This window comes from Bombus terrestris, chromosome 17 (genome assembly GCF_910591885.1).
Source record: "Bombus terrestris chromosome 17, iyBomTerr1.2, whole genome shotgun sequence".
Taxonomy (NCBI): domain Eukaryota; kingdom Metazoa; phylum Arthropoda; class Insecta; order Hymenoptera; family Apidae; genus Bombus; species Bombus terrestris.
This window is the reverse complement of record NC_063285.1, coordinates 2,625,154-2,637,724: the sequence shown is the minus strand read 5'-3', so window position 1 is coordinate 2,637,724 and position 12,571 is coordinate 2,625,154. Positions and strand designations below refer to the sequence as shown.

At 40.5% G+C, this 12,571-nt stretch overlaps 1 pseudogene; it reads left to right on the top strand.

Moving 5' to 3' along the window:
• Positions 1 to 4,647: 4,647 nt before the first annotated feature.
• On the top strand, positions 4,648 to 5,319 carry LOC125386696 (annotated as a pseudogene).
• The last annotated feature ends 7,252 nt before the right edge of the window (positions 5,320 to 12,571 follow it).

Below are 12,571 nucleotides of genomic sequence, written 5' to 3'. Positions count from 1 at the left end.
ATCAATCTTACGGCGATCCGAATCTACGTGGTTTCGTGAAAAGAAGTCAACGTGGGCCGATACATAATGTCAAAGGTGAAAGTCTGTAAGTAAGCCCACCACCTGTGGACCCTGTTATTCAAATGTGCCTTACTACTTGATGCTTTCAACGAGTTGCAATCGGTAACAACGAGAAATTCCCGTCCATGTAGATAGTGACGGAAATGCTTGACGGCGTTTTCGACTGCCAACGTCTCTAGCTCGTAGGAATGATATCTAGATTCCGTAGGGGTAGTTCTTTTACTGTAGTACTCGATCACTCTATTCTTGCCTTCGACTTTATGCATCAAGATCGCCCCGTAACCCTCCGAACTAGCGTCAGTATGTAGCTCAATGGGGTAATTAGGGTCGAATATCATCAGTACCGGCGCGTCTGTCAGGACGGAAACTATCTGTTGCCTGATTTTCTCGTGCCTATTTGACCATGTTATGTTTTTGCTACCTGAGGTGAGCGCATACAGGGGTTTCATCGTCTGTGAGAACTTGGGGACGAACTTACGGAAGTAGGAAGCTAACCCAATAAACTGTCTGAGCTGAGTGACCGTCGTTGGCGCAGGTAAGGAACTTAATGCGTGTATTTTACCCGGGTTGGGGCGAACTTCCCCGTTATGAATCATGTACCCCAAATAAAGTACCGACGTCCTCAAGAAGGAACACTTCGCGAAATTGGACGAAAATCCGGCTTTCACAAGGGTATCCAATACATTGTTCAGTCTTTCTAAAGCTTGGTCTACAGAGTCGGCAATAATTAGGACGTCGTCTAGATAAACAACGATGTATGAATGAGCGAGGTCGCCTAAGGCATTGAGAATGGCCCTCTGAAAAACGGACGGCGCATTTTTCAATCCAAACGGCATCGTTACATACTCATATTGTCCGTCGGGTGTAACGAACGCGGTATACTCCGTTGAATTGGGATGTATGGGAATCTGATGAAACCCGCTGGCCATATCCAGGCTAATGAAGTATTTCGCGTTCTGCAATCTTGCGATTTGATCTGCGATAAGGGGTAGAGGATACCGATCTGCGACCGTATTCTTATTTAGCGCTCGGAAGTCCACGGACAGTCTATCTGAGCCGTTTCTTTTCTTCACGAGCAACATCGGGCTCGCAAATGGCGAATTACTGGGTCTTATGATGTTAGCTTTAATCAGTTCACCGATTCTTTCTCGTACCGTCCTACGCTCTTCCTCGCTAAGTCTGTAAGGGCTTCTTTGGACAGTGACGTTGGGGTCGATTAGCCTTATTTCTAGCTGGCCTGTGTTTACGCGTGTACGCGTAAAACCCGTGATGAATGAGTTTTTAAACTTTTCTAGAATAGAAGTCAATCGACCTTTATCACTACCAATTACCTCAGTGTCTACTTCATTAAGATCGATCTCTTTTTCGACGGTCCTATCACAGACATTGTCTACCTTCGTTTTGCAAATATCGAGACTAGTGCGCGTGATATGCACGTCGAAGCCCTGACTTAAAATTTCACGACCGATCATGATATCGTATTTCAAGTATTTATCAGGGAGAACGTGAAAAGTTATCTCCAACGTAAAACCGTTGATACACACACTGGATAAAATCTGAGACGTACTCTTAACACACGTATTTCCTATCCCTCGCATTACTACTACATCGGTGGTTCTTTTGCCAGAAAATTTCGAGGTAGCGGATTCCTTAATTAATGAGCACTCGGCTCCAGAATCGAAGCAAAATGGGAACGACTCACCCTGGTGACTTAATTTACCGGTTGGAGCCTCCACCACGCAGGAGTCGACTCGCCGTTCCTTGTTGTGACCGCTTTTCTTATCCTCCCGTAACAGACAATTGGGTGCGATATGGCCGTCCGCACGGCACCTTAAGCAAAACACCTTGGATGATGTGGCTGGTCGGCTCCATTCCCGGCGCCTTGTCTCCTTCTGCTTTTCGGTCCGCATCTTCTTGCGGCACTCCATCGCCTTATGCCCGGGGGTTCCACAGTGATAACACCTAGTCTGGGAGTTGGATGGCCTGCTCCGTTTAGCTTCAGGTTCTGTCGGCGGATCATCTGCCAAGGGTAACGGCCTCTTCCTCGAACGAGGGAGAGCTCTCAGTTCCCGAAGAAATTGGTCCTGTGTCCGGACGTCTTGCGTGAGTGCTATCCGTTCGACACGCTGATCATATGACGTCAGTCGGAGGAGGATGACAGCGTTAATTAATTCGGCGTTGGATATACCACTCCATCTCGCAGCCAGGAGGGAGCGAAATCGAATGCCGAAATTTACCGTGGGTTCGTCCTCCTCTGGTGGTTCCTCGAACACCTTTATCAGCGTTGAGGTTGCCGTCTCCTTGCCGTCGTAGTGCGAAAGGAAATATTCCTTGAATCGTTCCCAAGTAAGGCCGCAGACCGGAACTTGCGTAAGCCACTGCGATGCAAAACCCCCCATCGCACGATTTAGGACGAAAAATAACTCGCGGTCTTGTAGGGGCTCGTTGCCCATAAGCTTACTGACTGTCTCGCACCACCCCATTGGGTCGGCGCCCGCCAGTTCAGGGTTAAAAAACGGTAGCGAAAATTTTTCGAGTTCCACTCCATCTTTCTTTGTTAGCGTATGAAATACGTCACGCATGAAATCCATTTGCCGTTTCATCGCTCTTAACAAGTCCTTGGATCCCACTTCTGATGTCGGGGAGGCACTAGGATTTGAGGTGTGGGCAGGTAACGAATCTTCACCAGTAGTAGCCATTGTCAAGGTATGATCCAGAGTTTATTGACACAAGTATGGAGATGTGAGGTTTGACAAACTGCGGCGGTTAGGTACTCGCGATGCGAATGACAATAGTCTTAGGTCCGATAACGAATTCCGGTCAACGGAACTCTTTTACTCTTTACTCGTCGGCAACGCCTAGGTGGTACTCTCAGTTAGCACGCGAAGTAAGCACTCTATCGAAATGATACCTTAGTCGATGAAATCGTACTCGAAACTCTCACGGTGACGCTGTTTAGGAAAAACTGCTTCACTCTCTAGCGGCACTAGGTCTTTTATATTCGTGGAGATAAGTCTTCGTTCGGAGAGTGAGGGAAATTGCCGTTGTTGTTAATTGGTCAGTCTTTGGAAGTGTCCTTCACGGAAAAGACTATTTGCCTATTTTCGTTAATTAAGGTTTAAGGTTTATGACGGGTCATTAGGCTGGCTGCCGATGTTTTGCGAATATGTCTCGACAACCGGCAATCTACCTACCTATAGAATAGGGTCTGCTTATGACGAGCCATGATTCAGAAACCGTTAGTATGCTTACTGTCGAGTGCCGTTATAACTATTTCTTTTTATGGAGGGCTATAGACTTTTTCATGACTTTGTTAGAAAAATGTTCGTCCCTTGACCGCGGCTACGTTCGGTGACTGGTTGTCACCTCGAACCCAAACTCATTCTCATAGATTGCAGGCAATTACAGTCGGGCTGAAGGACGGTGATTATTTAACTACGGCTATGGTGGAATCCAAACTACAATATTAGGGGTTTTTCCCCGGTTTCGACGGAAGGCTCCGGTGTCTCTCCATCTCCGACATATATATATATATATATGTCGGATTGAAGTCAGGATTATGGAGATGGGCGTTTAATGAATTTTCATTAGAATTAGCCATTGTCGTGATACAATGGAGAGTTTATTAGCACGGGCTTATTAACAAGATTAAGCACTCGTAGCACTAGTGATAATGACCTTAGGTTCGAAACGAATCCGCGGTCACGGGATGGTAAACGTATGTTCTCGCACAGTTCAAGTCTAACTCTTTGTTAACTAGATGTGAGGTATTCACTGGTTGTAAGGTGGCACTGTCATTCGTCGATGAGATCGTACGAAAGAATGAATCTCCGTCTCGACGATGCCGTCGAGGAGAACTATAATGGGTGTGTCTAAGGACATGAGATCCTCGAATTCGTCAACGAAAGCTTTCGTTCCAAAGGCGAGGGAAATTAGCGCTGTTGCTAATTGGTCGATCTCCATATCGGCGTTTTGAAAGAGATGCCGGCCGCCCTTGAGGGGAGGTTGTTGACGGGGGGCAACGTTCGTGGAAGATAGGTTTCTCCTATCTTCCCGTAGTTGCAACAAAGACTACTTGACGGACTTCGCTTGACTAAATCTTAAGATCTATAGCGGGTCCTCACGTTAGCTAAACATACACCACAAAGGCATGCCGACACCCGGCGATCATTTTACCCGGAGGACAAAATCTGCGTGTGGCGGGCCGCGGGATAGAAACTATTGAAGTATTTACTGCCACGTATCGCTACGACTATTTCTTTTAAGGAGAGGTATAGAGTTACTCTGTGCCTTTGTTAGATAAAACGTTCATCCCTTTGACCGCGGCTACGTTCGGCGACTGATTGTCGCCTCGAGCCCGAGCTCACTATCATAAATCTCAAATAAGTACAGTCGGATCGAATGACAACAGTTTCTCAATACGGCTATGGTGAAATCTAAATTACAATACTAGGGGTCTTCCAATACGTGTGTTAAGTTCCAAAGGGAAGGTTCCGGTGTTCTTTCATCTCCGACATATATATATTTTAATAAAACATTAATTTTGAATTGAACATAAAATTCAAATAAACTTACTTATTAAAAGTTTCTACATGAAATATATTTATATTTCAAGACTCAAATTCTGTTTATTCAGATAATCTTATTTCATTTCATAATTTAACTATAATAATAATAATTATTATTATTACTTTAACTACATTTTTCCTTATAGATTTTACATTAAATAATTTCTTAAACTTAAATTTATTAAAAAATCATACTATTGAAATTATTTGAACTTTAACTCCTATAATTATTTTAATAATTATTCGTTTTCCATCACTAAAAATTTTATATTATATTGATGAAATCATAAATCCTTATTTTTCTATTAAATCTATTTGTCATCAATGATATTGATCTTATGAATATCCAGAATTTAATAACTATGAATTTGATTCATATATATTAAATTGTGAATCAATAAATCAATTTCGACTTTTAGAAACTGATAATCGATTAATTATTCCATTTAAAATTTCAATACGTATAATTGTATCTTCTACAAATGTAATTCACTCATGAACAATCCCTTCATTAGAAATTAAAGTTGATGCAATTCCTGATAGAATTAATCAACTAAACATATTTTGTATTCGTCCTGGAATTTATTTTGGTCAACGCTCTGAAATTTGTGGAATAAATCATAGTTTTATACCAATTATATTAGAAAGAACTTCTTATGAATTATTTTCAAATCGGATTAAAAAAAATTAATATGAAAAATTAGTTAATTAAATAACATTAGATTGTCATTCTAAAATTAATAATTTAACTTATTATTTTTCTATCATTAAATGTCTGAAATTAAGAATTGATCTTTTAAATCAATTAGAGTAATTAAAATTTACTTCTAACGAATTCCACAAATGATACCTATTAATTGATTTATTTATCTTTTTATTATGTATGATTTGCTTATTATTAATTATAATTTTAATAAATTCATTACTATTAAATTTAAAAATTAAAAATATGTTGAGGTGGCCGTGAGTGAGTTATAGTTGTTGGGCCTGGTACGCTGTAATTGTCACTGGGGGCTGTAGATGTCGCTGCCGGGATACTGCTGATTTTTCCTCCGTTTTTTTGGTACGTGGAAATAAAATCGGACTCCGATCGCCGGGATTCGAACCCGGGTTCCGAACGTTCGCAACCTAAGGCGTTAACTATTGCTTTTTTTTATTTTTGTTTATTAATTCCAGGTTTTTTACATATTTTTTTTACATAATTTTTTTTCCGGAATAAACGTAGCCATGCATTATTACTTTTTTTTTTTTTTAAGATTATTATTGTGCCTTAAATTTAAGCCGCTGTTGCGCTGTGCCAATGTACGATATTTCAATTTATGTCCTGAAAGCCTGGACGCAAAAACAGGACAGTTCGCTAGCCTATTAGGGAGGGATGGGAGGGGTGTTCTGTGGGATTAGTATAATATTTGTTTATCTATTTACATATTTACATATTTACACTTTATTTGGTGAGCGTTGCCGTTCTGTGGCTCTTTATCTTGTTGTTTTTTGTTATGGGTTCCGTATCCACCAATATTTTTTTGTGTTTTTTCTGTGTTTGTCTTCTGTATCCTTTTGGGGAGGTGCCATGTTGTATCTCCACCTAGTGTCTGCAGTACGGCCATCTAGGTTTTCCTCGTATTGTATAGATTTCATTCCTATTTTCCTTTGCATATGGTAAATTATAGGGATGTTGTTTTGGTCTTGGAGATAGTTTCTTTCGTCTAGGTTCGGGGGGGGGGGGATGTAGCCTGTTAACAGAGTGTCTTTGAAGTATGCGTCGTTTGGGAATAAGCAGCCGAAGATTAGGCTGTTTTCTTTGATCTTCGCGGCTTGCGCGAAGTGGTTTCTTGTTAGTTTTTAGGATGTGACAGTCGATGCGGTGGATGTTGGCTAAGTCGTATATTTTTTTGTTTTTTACGTATTTTCTGTATCCGCTGTGTTCTGATCTGTAAATGCTCAGGCAAGCTCTGGTGCATTTTCTTTCGAATATGCGAATTTTTTCCATTACTGACGCTGGTATTTTGTACCATATTGGATAGTCGTAGGTTATAATGGGTCTTATTAGCGTTTGGTAGCACATGATTTTTACTTTGCTATCGAGATGTCTGGAATAAAACAACCTTTTTGTATTCCAAAAAGCTTTGCTGGCTTTGGAGAGTTGGATTTCGATGTGTTGCTTGTAGTTTAGTTTTTCATCTATATTTACTCCTAGGTATTTTACGCAATTTTTGTGTGGTATGAGGTTCTCTTCGTTTGCTTTTTCTTTTAGATGGAATTTCCTGACGCGATCCCTTTCTGCTGGACCGATTTTGCTTGTCATGGGTCTGAATAGAATGATTTCGCATTTGCTTGCGTTAATTTTTAGTTTCCATGTGTGATAGTAATCGCTGATTTTGTTAAAGAGTTCTTGCAGTTCTGTTCTTATCGTTTTGGTTTTGTGGCCTGTTACGTAGATGATTAGGTCATCCGCGAAGGCTATGGAGCGTTTATGTGTGGATGTGTTGAGGTTAAAGAGGTTTAGTAAGTCGTTATTGTAGATGCTGAAGAGTAGCGGGGAATTTACTGTTCCTTGTTGCAGGCCGTTCTCTATGGAGAATTCTTTGCTTGATGTGTACGAGCCGTCGGTCATTATAAAAGTTTTGTTTGTTATCATGTCCCAGACTATTTTAATTAGGTATTCAGGGAAGTTCTTTTTAATCATTTTATAAATGAGCCCTGGGATCCAGACTGTGTCGAAGGCTTTTTCGAGGTCTATTAGGCAGGTGGCTACTCGTTGATTTGCGTTAAGTTCCCAGCAGATATCCGACGTAAATTTGTTTATTGCGTGGATTGTGGAGTGTTTGTGACGGAAGCCGAATTGATTTTCCGCTATTACCTTATTTTTTTAAAGCAGAAGGAGGCTTATAGGTCGTAGGTTTGCAGGTGATGAACCGTCTGTATTTTTTTTTTTTTTTTTTTTTTTTTGTAATGGCTATGAGTTTGGCTTTTTTCCATTTTTTGGGGAAGTACGTGTTGTTTAGTGCGTTATTAAACAGTACTGTGTAGTACCATTTTATTTTGTTTGGTAAGCGTTTGAGCGAGAAGTTTGGGATGCCATCGAAGCCGGCGGATTTTTTGTTGTTTAGCGTGGAGAAGATTGTACTTAGTTGATTGAAGTTTGTAAAGTAGTTTATTTCTGGGTCGGGCTGTTTGGGGTCGTCCGATGTGTTTTCGTTTGAGAATGTGCAGACTGTTTTGTTTAGCGCTATGTCTTGTTTTATTTTATTTTTTAGTATGTTTGTTTCAGCGATGATAATTCTGTTTAATTGTTCTCGGCCCATGTGTTCGTTTTGTGTGTGAGTTTTGGCGAAGTGGGTGCCGATAATGTCTAGTTTTTCCGTTGTTTTTGATATTATGAAGTTGCCCTCTGTGTCTTTGTTGGTGTTGTGTATCTCGATGCCTGCTTCTTGGATGAGGGAGGCTTTTTCTGGAGGCAGTTTGAGGGGCGGGATGGAGTTTTGCTCCTTTGGTCTGAAAATTTGATTTATCTGCGGGAACATGCTAGCAGAGTCTTTTTTGGAGATATTTTTTATTTTATTTGTCCAGTATTGATTTATAGAGTTTGCGAATTCTTGTTTTAGTTGTGATTTTATTTCGTGTAGCAGGTACTTTAGGAATACTATGTCTTCTCTTTTGTCGTAAGAGTAGTTGTGTCTTAGGTAGTTTAATTTCGATAATATGTAGCTTTTATCTCGTTGTAGTTTTTTTATTTTATAGTTTATATATGGCTCGCAGGAGTCTTTTTTTTTAAATGTCGGTACGGATTCTTGTAGGGCGATTTGTATATGTTTTTCTATTTCGTCTATGAACGAGTCGATTTGTCTGTCTGTTAGGTTGACATTGTTCTAGATTTTTAGGTCGCAGTTCTGTTCGAGCAGGTTTTGGAACTTTTTCCAGTCTGTCTTTTTGTAGTTGTACCTGGGTGTTTCGGTCTGCGTTTCGAGTGTTAGGTAGTCGGATGTGTTTTTACTTATCTGAAATACTATGGCGTTATGGTCGCTGTCTTAGTCTATGGTTTTGAGAGTGTTATTTGGTCGTAAGTTTTGGAATTTTATTCGGGCGTCTGCTAGGCATATGTCTAGGTAAGAGCGTCCTTTTGGGTAAGAGGGTAGCTCGGAGCCATAGAGGTTTGTTTTGTAGAAGATGCTTTTATTGTCTAGCCAGCTTCTGACGGAGTTTCCTCTCGTATTGTTTATTTCGTTTTTCCAGCTGGTATGTTTGGCGTTAAGGTCACCGGCTATTATGTAGTAGTTTTCCTGTTTGTCGAGCTGTAAAAGTTGGAAGAGATTGTCGAATTCGTCGTTAAATTGTTTCTGGTTTCCGTAGGCTGCGTAGGCTGCGGAGATAAATAAGTTTTCCTTATTGTTTATTTTTATTTTTATGATCGTCGTCTCTAGGATTTTGAAGTTTGTTATTTTGTCGTTTTGTATTGTTTTGAACTTCAGGGGGTTTTTTATGAGGATTGCCGTTCCTCCTCCTTGGGTGGCGTTTGGTCTGTCGTGTCTTATTATAGAGTAGTTTTTGTATTGCACCTTATGTCTATAGTTCAGTTTGGTTTCTGAGATAAGTACTATGTAGGGGGTTTCTTTCTTAATTAGAGTTAGCAAGCTGTATCTTTTTTGGTTTGAGATTAGAGAGTTGGCGTTTATTGATATGATTTTCAGATGTTTAACTTTTATCTGGTTTATTTTCTGCTGTGATTGGTGGGCGGGTGTGTTTTGGCTATATTTTCGATGATGTTGAAGATGGAATCGATTCTTTCTTCATGCGTATTTAGTGCTTTTTTGATTTCGTTTAGTTGTGTTTGTTGGTCGCTTAGTGCTTTTAGGATGCTTTTTTTGAAGTCTTCAATGACATTTATTATGCTTATTTGGGGTGCGTCTATTGTTGGGTTAGGGTTTTGTTTGACTTGTGCCGCTATGTTTGTTACTTGCGGGCTTGTCTCGTTCATACTTGTTTTTTGTTTTACTATATCCGCGAACTTTAGCTCGGGGACGTACTTACGGCTTATTTTGGCGATTCTTTCGATTTTTGTTGTTTTTGCTTTGGTGATTTTTTCATTAATCTTTTTCCGTAATTCGACGAGTTTTGGACATCCTTTGTAAGATGCAGGATGTCCGTAGTTTTTGCAGTTTACGCAGTAGATTTTTTCTTTGCTTACTGCTGCTTCTTTTTTTATCTTGCACTCGCCTGGCCCGTGCTGTTCAGTGCATTTTACACAGCGGTAGTTTAGGTTACAGTTTTGTGCTGTGTGGCCTATTCGCTGGCATTTGTAGCACTGCGTGATATCGTTTTTTTTTATTTTTTCCCATGCTATTTTCAGATAGTTAAGTCTGTTTATTTTTAGTAGGCTCCCGATGTTGCTATCGGGGGAAACTTGAATTATATAGATTGGGAGCAATGTGTTGTTCTCCCTTGATTTTCTTGTTGTGAATCGAGTCACTTTGGTGAAGTTAACTTCTTCTATATTCAGGGCTTTTAGATCTTCTACTATTTCCGCTTCTGTGTAGCTGTTTCCTAGCCCTTTTAGTAGGTATGTATGGGGTTTTTGCGATTTTGGGGTATATGTGAAGTAGGCCGTGTTGGCTGCGGTCAGTATTTTTTTTGCATTTGTGTAGTCAATTATGTTTTGAAGATAAAGCACGTGCTTACCTGAGTGGATTCTTTTGATATGGAAATTCTTGATTTTGAGAGAAGTTTCCATGAGTGCTATTGTATCTTTTGGGTCTTGTAATGTTATGTTGATGGGGGGTGGCCTGGCCCCTTTTGCCGATGTGGGGGGGTCTGCCTGTTCTTCAGCGGGGTGGCTGGGTGGCTGGCCTTTATAATTTTGGTTTTTCGGTAATGTTGAAGGATGTGGTGTTGTTTTTTTTGGCGGAGCGGCGGGGGAGGTACTTGTCCGGGCGGCATTGTTTTTGTTCGTGGTTATCGGTGATGTGACCAGGGGTGTGGGCTGTCTGGTTGCTTTTTTCCTTAGTAAGTCGTTTTTTTTTTTTAATGTTTCGATGATAGTTTCCTGCGATTGCGATGCGCAGGGGTCTTGAGCTTGGAGGGCTTCAAATCTGTTTTTTATGGGATTGCCATTGATTGGGGGCTTCTTTTTTGCTTCATGTTTTCGTTTTTTTCGTAACACTCTTCTTGAGAATCGCTTTCTTTTTCTTTTAAATTTTCTTGTCTGATTTCTTTTTTGTTCCTGCTTATCAGGTTTGGAGGCGGATTGAGTTTCCGCGTCTTTTGTGCAGCGGGTCTTATGCTGCTATCTTTAATTATCTGTTGCTTTTCTATCTTCCTTTTGACCCCTTTTTTTGTCGGCCTTATGGCGGATTTCGCCTCCTTGGTTTCAATTTCATTCCTTTCCTCTTCTATTTTTATATTGTTTGTAGTGTGGGTGATGTTATCACTATTTTTTCACTGCTTAGCACTCTTTTTGTTTTTTTTTCTCCGCTCTCTCACTGTATACTGTACACTGAATAGCTTGCTGCGCTCACTGTTAGGGCCTACGCCTGGTAGTCCCTTAGGGCCGAGAGGTCCGGCCTGCTCGGAGGATCACGGTCAACTGACGAGAACGAGTACTCTCAACGAGGTATGAGCGTTGGCTGAAGTAATCAGCTTTGTTATTTCATGTTATCCAATAGACAAAATATTTAAGAAAACATACATGTATTTATGAGGATAAATGGTATTTTTTTAGACGTGCATACAGATATATAACATTTTTCCTGGCTTCGTTTCCCAAACAATGGATTGTGAAGTTCCGTCATATAGGTACGCGTATACTTAAAAAGTAGCGAGTCAAGTGGACGGAACTTCGTAATTGATTTTCTGGAAAACCAAGTCTTGTGTTAAAAATTGTCACTTCATCATCGACTTATTTTTGTATAGGAAATCAGGCCCTTTCGACCTGCACCATCATAATACTCTAATTTTCTCGCCTACTTCAATTTTGAAATTATTTAGTTTCACTGCATTGCGTATAACTACCAACAGCAAAATATTAATATTCACGAACAACACGGCTGTTCTGACAACGATCATAAATCGTCAAATCCACGTCATTCCATACTACCTGACAGCGGACCGTTAGGTTTTGACTTGACCTTTGCACATGGCCCAACATTACATTTGCCCCATTACCTAGGGCAATTAGGATCCGTCCCTTGTCCCTCAACGCCGACAAACGCAGCAGCCTGTAAAAACTGCAATCATTCGACCAAGAAGAGTCTTTTTTTAGTCTTGAGTCTAGTCTTGTGTACAGTTTGGCCGTGATTTGAACTTCATTGTAATATTATACTTAATCGTTCTCGTGAATAAAAGCCTACAAAATTTTAAAAACACGGTCAAATTACGTTACTCCTTCTTTATCATAAATTTTACGTGATACTGTAGAACAGCTTCTTTGGTCTCTATTATAGTAACGCGGAAAGATCGCCGACATAGAGACAATGTCGGCGACGAAGAGCAAATGCCAACAAGCAGAAACGGTCGGAAAACTTGAATAGGGCTTAGCGGCACTCGGCAACAAAACTTTCCAACGGCGGTCCAAACATCACCGAGGCGCAAGTGCCGACAGGCCTAATCAGCCATCGATATCCGTAAGGTTCTTCCTTATAGGACATTTTTTGTAATATTGGAAGAAGGCGTAGGTAGCAACGGTGGCGGACGCGTAACGAACGCGCGCGTAGTAGAGATATTGATGGATGACGAAAAGAAACGAATCGGATCAAGAAAATAGTTGAGTTGTAACCGAGGGGAGAGAATCGTCAGTTGGAATCGAGAGTTGTACGTAAATACCAATGGTCAAAGGAGAAATCGGCAAGTATTTAAAAAGAAAAACACAAGGAAAGAACGGCAATACATCCAAACCAGCTAGCTGCTGAAGCGAGCAAAACTCTCATAAAAAGAAGAATAAAAAGAAAACA